Here is a 10,292-nt window from a genome sequence, read left to right on the forward strand (position 1 = left end):
CGGAGCTTTCGAGAATGATATCCTAAATGAAGGTCATCTTCGGGTACCTGGGGGTCCTTTTTGAACTTGATGTAGATAGCTCTTAAAGGCGTATGGGATAGACTTCTATTGAGGAGTTTCCTGTACTCAGGTGCTGCCTCGAGCCTTTGTGGAGCCTTTGTGATTGGAGATTCGCGTGCTTATTTTTAGAAAAGGAAACCATGAGACAGGGTACCGCCTTGAGTCGAGTGATGGTGTTGAAAGCTTCCCGAAGCCCGACTTCTTTTTTGGCGGAGGTTCTCGGGGTCAGATGCTGCCTCGAAACTGGAGATAACACGGCCAACTCCTTGAGCCCTGGCTTCTCATTGAGGGATGCCTCTGGGATCGGGTATCACCCTATCAATATTTCTTGACGTTGTTGACCGCCCAGGGCTTACTCTGGATAGTTGAATCGTCATTGTTTTCCGCATATATGTGGGGCGGCTTTAGCTACTTCGAAATACCTTGCTACTTTAGATAGCTACCCTTTTGTATTGGCATATGGTCCTTCATTTCTTCATGCACAAAAAGCATTGGCACATGTTTTTGCTCTAGTCTATCAATTTTACCATAGTCATGGCAACTACTTCGGGGCCGGCCCGGCAGGGAGTGGGGAATGCTGCACCCGACACTCAAGATCCGCAGGAGTTCACTCTAAAGACCGTGTCTTTGATAAAAGAGGAACATCTGGAGATGGTTAGGAGATACTACGGATGGAGCGAAGGGATAGCACTGCAGGTGCTTTCCCCGGATGAGAGCATTACGGACTCCGCTGATGGATTCTTGAGCGTATAGTTATATCCTTTCGCATTTTGCCCCCTTGATAGGGTCGTGCTTGATTTTTGCTTGAAGTATTGGGTTACTTTGGATCAGACACATCCGTTGTTTTGGCGTGTGGTGTTGATGATGAGGTCCTTTGCAGAGAGGGTTGGTCTTGAATTCACGCTTAGTCACCTCGTCAGGTTGTACCGGCCCTTTCATCACCAATGTCTGTTATCCCTGAGGTGTCGTTCGTCCATGCCCTTTGTCGTTGATGATGAAGAAGATGGGGATCGAGAATGGACCAGTTGGTTCATCTGGGTCAAGGCGGCCGACATTATTCTTGTGGAGCTTTTTCCATTTCCTGAGGGATGGAATTATGCACGTGAGTGGAGCATCTGGTGCTTTTTTAGATTTTGCTTTTAGCGAAAACCAGTTGAGTAATAGCATTTTTCCCCTTTTGCAACAACTTCATAGACGTCAGGTGAAGTTCTTGACCTGCCCGGCTGGGTCCGGAGTTTTGTGACCCATTCGACCTGCGATGAACGTAGGTGGCGAGCTGTATTCCGCATTATATGGGGAGCGAAATACCAAGGTATGCATGCACGCTGCCTTTGCCTTCGCTTTCGTGTATTCGAGGTAACATTTTCCCCTTTCTTTTGTACAGGCCTTGCCGTTTGTAGGTATAGGGCGGTTCCTTGGGATGAGGCAGTGCTCTTTCGAAGAGAGGAAGGAGTCTTCGGCCCCCGAGCTGAGGGATGATGGAGACGAACGGGATCCATGCCTGTAGTGTGATGGAGCTTTTAGTGGCACTGAACGGGCCCGTGTCTTTGAGGAGAGGGCATCGTCTGAGCCTGCGGTTCCCGGGGTGTTTGATTCACGGACGATGGTTCCTCCGAGTGAATATGCTTTACCTGAGGTCGGTTCTTCTAGGGCCGAAGAACAGGATTAATAGGAGTGTGTTCTGATTTCGAGGAAGTCCGCCGTCTTCCCTTCATGGTGAGTTTAGGCGCAGTTCTTCTGTATTTTGCGCCTTCTTTCTTTGTCGAGTTTTCCTTTTTCAGGCCTGTGATAGGCTCAGGTCTGAGCTGCTCCGTCAAGATGCCAGGCTTCGGAAAGCTTTGGACGAGGCTGAATCCCTTAGGCTCCTTAGCGAGGAGAAGAAGGTTGAGTTATTGCATTTGCAATATGAGGCGTATCGGAGCTTGAATTATGAGAGCCATTTGATGTAGAAGGTAACCTTTCGTAGTATGCGCTTCTCTCTTTTTGGCCTTTAAGGTTAACCCCGTTCTCCTATATTAACTGCAGAAAAAGACAAAGGCCTTGGAGCACCTCAAGGGCAATATCAACCGCGTCAGGAATGCTTGTGGCGAGCTAAGGGCTCAGGTACAAGTTGAAGCTTTAGATGAGAGGGGCGCTTTGTCCAAGGTTCCTTCCTTTGAAGCCCAAATCCACTTGGCTTGTGACAATGCTATAGTTCAAGCGGATATAATCTGGAAACTCAAGTCTGATCTCTCGAAGATCAGGGATGGGATTATCGATGCCCGGGCTGAAGCGGCATTAAGCCGAACCAAGGGTGATCATGAGATGGCAGTTTGTATGAAGGACGCTACTGACACCCAAGCCAAGCTGAAGTGGGCCCTCGACCGGGAGAAGAGGATCAAGGAATATGTATGTTGTAGATCCCGAAGATAAGTACTCGATGAGATCGGCGCAAGGGGTTTTGTTCTCTCAGAGGAATTGGCTTAAGCAAGGGCGGACGAGCGTGACGCTCAGTCACATCTTGCTGACGTTGCGGAGAGCGAATTTGATAGGTCATAGCCTTTTGGAGTGGAGTGTAGATTTCGTTGTTTTTCCGCTTTGTATTTGATACTTGTCAAGCATGTTTATAGATGGAGAGTGTGCCTTTTTTTTGAGTATGTAAGATAAGAGTGAACTCGAAGCTTTATTTCTTATGCATCTCTTTCTGTATTGCTTTTGACCAGGTGGGCTGGTTTCAGTGTTTGGCAGGATCCTTGTAGGTCCGGAACTGATTAGGCAGGCCCGGAGACTTTTAAGTGTGACTTTTATCGTAAGTAGGTGCTGGGGCCTCTGTGTTTTGCCTAGCTGTTTAGGCTTAGTCTCCGAATCGGCCTTGATTCAAGCTTGCCTGACCTTTGATCTTATGTACCCGTGCGGGCGGATGGTGATTGTTCTCATTTCTTGCCCTTGTCATTCGCTGTTTCAACTATTTTAGGTCCAGCCTCCGAGTCGCGTTGCAATTCGAGCTTTAATTGACCCTTAAGTTCGTTCATGCCTGCATGGGAGGATGACGGTGGCCTTTATTTCTTTCCCTCGGGCGTTTGTTGTTTCAACTATCTCAAGTCCAGTCTCCGAGTCACGTTGTGATTCAAGCTTTAATTGACCCTTAAGTTCTTTCGATTTTCAGACCGGCGACAGTGGCTCTTACGCTGTTTTGGTCGTTGAGACCTTTTAATATGTGTCCCAGAGGCTTGTATAGTTAACTATTTTGAATTCGGTTTTCAAATCAGGTTACGACTCGAGCTCATTTTAATCCTCAAGTTGTCAATTTTCAAGCTCGCGACAGTGTCACTTATGTTGTTTTGGTCGTTGAGACCTTTTAGTGTGTGGACCGGAGGCTCGTTTTGGCTGGCGACAATGGCTCTTACGCTTTTGCCCATGGGCTTTTTGTAGGCTTTGTTTTCTGCTCGTTAAAGTCTTTTGAAATAATTTTTCCTGACCCGTCGTTGGTTCCGGAAGAACCTCGATTTCAAGTCATTATCGGTGATGTTTGAGCACCTTGTAAGGTTTGTAGCTCGTAGGATGAATAGGTCGAAGCTTTGTGATTTGGAGCTGACATGGTCGAAGCTCGTTTTTGCCTGTTGAGGGAAGCCTGTTTTAACCGGTTCTTTCTGAAGTATATTCGAAGTAATGGCCTGCAATTTTGTTTAGCGACGGTCGAGCGTCCCCGAGTCACATTTAATTTGGTGGTATTAGCTATTTTGACAGTAGTAATATGTGTTTGGACGGAGCCATTTTTGATCCTGAGTGATAGTTTAGGCGTTTACACCGAGGGTGTACCCTTTCAGGATTCTTACAAATGCGACGTATAGCCTAAACTTCGGGATTTTGAATTTCATGTCTGTTGAGATCTTACAATTTGTCATGCCTATTGAGGTCTTACAGTTTGTATGCTTGTTGAGGTCTTACAGTTTGTCATGCCTGTTGAGGTCTTATAGTTTTTGTTGTAATGGAGAATAGATCTGGTTACGCCGAGTCTGCCCGCTCGGGGTCTTACAGTTTTGGGTTTTCCAGTGCATGGCGATTAATGACAGTCTCCGAGTCATCGAGTTTGTTTCGGCTCGAAGGCCGCTTTTCGTGAGCTTGGAGTTCTCTTGCTGCGGCTTTGTGAGCCCGGAGTTCCGACCCTAGGCTCGTGCGGGTGCCAAATTGTTGACGCTAAGTCTCCGAGTATTTCGGGATGCATTCGGTAGAGGAGTCTCTGCCTGGGGTATACTGAGATTTCCTTATTTGGTGTATAATATGCTGAAAAGATATTCTTTTATTGCTTGGCGTAAACACACATCGTTTCATTGTTGTGAGCTCGGCCCACGCGGGCGCAGCTCCTCGGACCATTTGATCCGGTACATGATTCCCTATTGAAACTCAGTCTGACGTTCCCCAGTCCTTCCGAGGGGATGACTCCCTTAAAAGGAGATCATCGCTTGTCGTTTAATTTCAGAAGGAGGCATGTTATCCTGTCATATCCTCCTCTGGGGCTGCGTTGTTCCGCTAATAATCTTGCTGGAGAGACCCTCTTCGGGGTGGAAGCCCGAACGAAGGAAAAAAGCACGGCAGGTCCTGCTAAGGCCTTGGGATCTCTGGGTGGAGTTGGAACTTCCGAATGTCCCAGCCGATTGTCTGCATAAAGTTTAGTGAAAAAATAGCAAAGGAATGCAGCAGTTCTTCCTTACCGCGGGATGTGTAGGCGACGCTTCGAGATTTGATACGTTCCTGCCATTTTGCGATGTGAGCCCTAATACAGCCCTCTGCTGTGTTTAATCAGGCTTGGCCGAAGATGTGGTTTGCTTACCCTTTGATCTTTCGAGGGTGGAGGTATTGATCTCGGCGATGTGTCACATGGTAAGGAATATCCCCTTGTTGAGTATCACTCCCCGTCCACGATTTTAATTCTGCTCCTTGTATGGGATTTCATTCTTTTGGTGAAGTGGGGTCGGCGTTGTCTTCGGTTGGTGTGCCCGCGGCCATTTGAACAAGACGTCAATGCCTTATGCTTTTTTGACAGTATAGAACTCAGTGTTCCAGTCCGAGCTTAGACGAGCTGTATCGAGAGGTGGTCATGTTTTGGCCTGGTGGTTCGAGCTGCATTATTAACCTCTGCCCGACAATGTTGATGTGTTGATCAAACCACCTGAATTCATGAGCACATGTTTTATTTGAAATAGATCAAATGAGGGAGAGGGTTACCAATGCGCCAGTGTGAGGCCGAGGGGAATTCTCAGTGCCTTTTTTTGCCGGATGTAAGGGCATCCTCTGGAGTATATCCCTGGACCTATTTTCCCCAATGACAAACATTTTTAATATCCATTTTTATGAGTCCTTGGAGGGTGCTTCCGTTTTTCCACTATCGTGGCAATACATCGCGGCTCCTTTGCTTCGTTTTTCCTGGTTGCCTTCCTCCCTTTGGGCCGAATTCGAGATTGATCGCTTGATAGTGATCAGCGGAAATTTTTATTGAGTAGCACGGTTGTTTTCCTCCTCAGCTGGTGGCCATTTTCAACCCCGTGGTCGTGCGCGCCATGCAGTTCCCGTGCCAGGTTGTGGTTTCCTTGAGGGGGATTCGGTCGAATAGGTCTAAGGCGTTTGGCATCCCTGGTTTTTCTTATAGTGATCACGATGTTTGGTATAGAAATGATGAGATCATTCTCTAATGGGCGAGGTGCCCCTGCCGGCCATGCCTCGCCGAATCTGGCTCAACTGAAGATTCCTCGAGGATGTTTCCCTTGAGCTATTTCTTGCTCGTTGCGAGGTAGATTGCATCTTGGGGAGTTCCTCCTATCTGCGATGCATGGATGGTACCTCCATCTCTTTGGCGTTAGTTTCTTTGCTGGGAGCCTGCTTGGCTATACCGAGCCTGAGGAGGCTCCCGGATTGTCATCCACGGTCCTGATTCATGGTTGATGCCAGGTACGGGCATCTGACTAGATCTCGACTGGGTATCTGATCAAGCTTCATTTGAAATTCCCTAAAGTAGTCAGGCATAGTTCGTTTAGGCTTCGGGCGAAGGCCTGTGTTGCCCAGTCATCTGAAACTAGGGGCGATCTCGTTCGTTCTATCAGGGAATGAGGCCCGACTTGCCATGGCATTTCGTTCTCCCTTTTGTTCGGCCTCGGATGTGTCAGGATCTCATGTTGCTGCTTCGACGGCATCGGTGTGTGCCTCTACGGAGGAAACTACTGGTACGGTAAGGGAGTTCGTGAGGTCGGGTGCTAGGCTATGGTGCCACATTGTGGTTCCTTTTGAGAGTGTTTCCCCGAACTTTTTCAACGAGACGAGCTCAAACTCATCATCTTGAAGGTCGCTACCTATTCCTGCACACGTGTAAGAGATGGTGCGGTCATCGGGATCCAAGGTCCTGTCATACTTAGGGAGTTCCAGCGTTTCGGACTTCCATGAAATGGGTTCCGAGACCGGTTCCTCGGGTGACGACTGTTGCATGAACATCCACGAACCTGACTCGATCCTCTTGGATAGATCCCCAAGCATTTTCGCTATGGCAGGGTCTAATACTAATCTATTGTTGCTTGATCTCTTGGGTGTTCATTCGATTCAGGGAGCTGTTTCCGGCGCTACTGCGCTGGGAGCCTTCGGATGGCTTTGCAAATAAGCGATAGCCAGCTGTTGTGCCTGCAACATTTTAAAAATATCGTAAAGACTAACTTCCTGTGTTTCCTGAGCTAGAAGTTTGTTGGGCTTCCTGTCGGTTGATATGTTGTATGCTCTCATCGGTGTGCGAGGCTTCGTCGACCTACTGCACGCCTTGCGAACCCGCATGCGTTGGAATCGGCCCAGATGCGTAATCGAGGTTCTGCGGCACCACGCCAACCACTAGAACAGCCATACCATTTTCGCCGTAATTTTCGAGGTAGTCGTTCTCAACTCTGTTTACCGAGCCAGACATTTTGACATGAAATCAAGAGATCTTTGGACAAGAAAAAGTGTGAAAGATAACTCGTGTTTGTGTAATGAAACTAGAAAGAAAATAATCACTATTATTTTTAGCCCCACAGTGGGCGCCAAACTATTTACCGTAAAAATGGTAACAACAATTAAATTTATAAATGAGATTCTAAAAATACGTGATCTATTCTCGAGCTAGTTGTTTAGAGCAGTTAATGCTAAGAATACGAAGTTTAACGATGAAATGCAAGCTAAAAACAGGGCAATAACCAAACCTGTAGGCTTACTGCATGAGTTGTTTTATCAAGGGGATACAGGCTAAAACGAAGGGTTGAACGAACCGAGGAACCTGCTGCCCAGGTGTAGGATCGGTCGATGAGGGGCCTCGGGGTTGAAGTCAGGGTCCAGCTCGAGCTATCAGGGAGAGTCGGGAGTGGGATAACAATTAAGATATGTTTAAACAAAGCTCTATATGGCCAAGACCAAGTGATAAATAAAAAACAAGTAAGAAGGAAATAAATGCTATGTGTCCTCGAGCCAGTGAGAGCAAGCGAGTTAGAGAGAAGAAAGAGAGAGAGAGAGATATTATTGCACTTGAATAGAATCGTTGGAGCTCTCCTTTACAGGGTATTAGCGACTCCCTTTTTATAGAGGGGGGAGCCCAAACTTAGTACAAGATATGTTGCATGATAAAAGAAATGGGATGGGAAAACCGGCTAGATTTATGACGTATACGTGGGCCGATGTTGAGCTGCTCAAATAGTCCTGATCGATCCCGGATGCGTTCTTCGGGATATTCCTACGTTCGTCGGGACTTCATTCGGTATTATCTTTGGCTGAGTATCGACGAATCTTGAGGGAAGTGACTGGCTCGAGATCCTGGGCCTCCGGGATCACTCTCTGAAGCATTTTGTCAAGGAAAAATCAGCCTCCCCAATTTCACCGCACACAGTATTCACAGCCTTCCGAGCAAGGTGTTGTACCTTATGTCTCCCTCGATGACATGGAATTTGGCATTTTGGATTGTGCTGGACACATTGACTGGAAGGGTGATTTCCCCTTTTGTTGTTTCTCTCACCATGTTGAATCCGTTGAGGAGTCGAGGGGAGGGTACAATTTGGTCAAGAAGTCCGAGCTTCTCTACCACCCTCGATCTAATAATGTTGGTCGAGCTTCCTAGATCCACAAGTACATGTTTAATCTGAAATGTATTTACAAGAAAAGAGATTACTAGTGCGTCGTTGTGGGGCTGAGACAAGGTCTCGATGTCTTCGTCGTTGAATATGAGGGCATCCTGTGTTCGCTACTCTCTGGTGATGGATATTTTTGTTCTTCTCATCATGGGCTCTTGTGGGGCATCGATGCCTCCCAAGATCATGTGGATTACATGTTTTGGCTCATTCGTTTTGTTCATCTTAGCCGCCTCTCTTTCCCAAAACTAGTTTTTGGCTCGATAACTAAGGAATTCTCGAAGATGACCTTTATTGAGTAGTCTGGATATTTCCTCTCGAAGTTGGTGGTAATCCTCGGTCTTGTGGCCATATGTGTTCTGAAACTCACAAACTAAGTTATGATTTCTTTGCAAAGGATCTGATTGCATAGGCCTGGGCCACCTGGTATCTCTGATTTTACTAATGGCGAACACGATGTATGATACATCTACATTGAAGTTATACTCCGACAATCGAGGTGCCTCTGTTGGCCCCGTGTTCCTGTCGAATCCGGCTCTATTGACGAATCCCTGAGGGTTTTGACCCCGATCCATCCTTCAGTCATTGTAGGGTATGTTATGTCTCGGGGTGTTTCTCTTATCGTCGGTGTATGGCTGGTAAATTTCCTTGTTTGGCTTTGGCTCCTTCGCCAAAAGCCTACTTGGGTATACCGAGCTCGAGAGGGCTCCTAGTTGGTCGTCCTTGGCCCTGATTTTTTATTGATATCGATTGTGAATGTTCGACCAGGTCATGGCGAGATATTCGGCCAGGTTCTATTTCAGTTGCTTCGAAGCCACCAAGCTTCGCTCATTCAGACCTTGAGTGAAGGCATGTACTGCCCAGTCGTCGGAGATTGGTGGTAGTTCCATCCGTCCCATTTGAATGCGAGATAAGAACTCTCGTAGCATTTCGTGTTCCCTCTGCTTGATATTGCCCTTCATTACACAAGTGTAGGCAGTAACATGCTTATTTCGGTCTGAGGTCCCCGTTGTATTTTGGAATGTCTGGCATTTTGAACTTCTTTGGAATGGGTTTTGGAGTCGCTTCCTCTGGGAACGGCCTTTGTATGAACTTCTTCGAATCCACACGTTTCAGGATCGGGGGTGCGCCCGAATTTGGTCGACCCTGGAGTTGTAGGTATCGACCTTTTTGTTGTTGGCTTCTATCTTCTTCTCGCCCGATTTGATCCTCTTTGTGAGGTCCTCGAGCATATTTACGATTGCTGGGTCGGCTACCGAACCGTTGTTGCTTGACCTCTCCAGTACCTACTCGGCCGGGGGAGCCGTCCCCGGTGCAACCGTGCTGGGAGTTTTCTGGTGACTTTGCAGCTGAGTAATCGCTAGCTATTGGGCCTGCAACATTTCAAAAATAACGCGAAGGCTAACCTCCCGTTCTTCCCTAGCCGGGGTTTCTTCGGCTTCTTGTTGGTCTCCTTGGTGCACGCTGCTATTAGTGTGGTAGATTACATCGACGTGTTGAACATTGCGTGAGACCGCATCCTCAGGAATCGGTTCTTGTACGTTCTCAGGGTTTCATGGCGGTACACCAGCACCTGGAACATCTACACCATTTTCTTCATGGTTCTCAAGATTGTTGTTCACTGAGTCGGACATTTTGACCTGAAATCAAAGGTCTTGGGCAAGAAAAAGTGTGAAAGATAACTTGCGTTATGTAGTTAAACCAGCAAAAAAATAATCACTATTATTTTTAGCCCCACGGTGGGCGCCAAATTATTTACCACGAAAATGTTAATAACAATTAAATTTGACGTAGTAGTTTTAAAAATACGTGATCTATTTTTATGCTAGTTGTTAGGCAGTTGATGCAATATGAAAGACTTATAAACGAAATAAAAGCTTAAGAACAAGGTGTTAATCAAACTGAATCACTGTCAATCGGGGCATCGATCTTGCCTATTTAGAGGCCTCGGGGTCTATTCTGAGGCTTGGCTGGGTGCTATCAAAGGTGGTCGATGGTGAATAATAGTTACAAATAGATCAAAGGCGGCTCTTTATGGCCAATAATAAGCAATAAATGATGAACAATAAATGGAACACAATAAATATGAGCAATAAATAAGTAAGAGGATCAAGAGAATATGTT

This window comes from Nicotiana tabacum, chromosome 8 (genome assembly GCF_000715075.1).
Source record: "Nicotiana tabacum cultivar K326 chromosome 8, ASM71507v2, whole genome shotgun sequence".
Lineage (NCBI taxonomy): Eukaryota > Viridiplantae > Streptophyta > Magnoliopsida > Solanales > Solanaceae > Nicotiana > Nicotiana tabacum.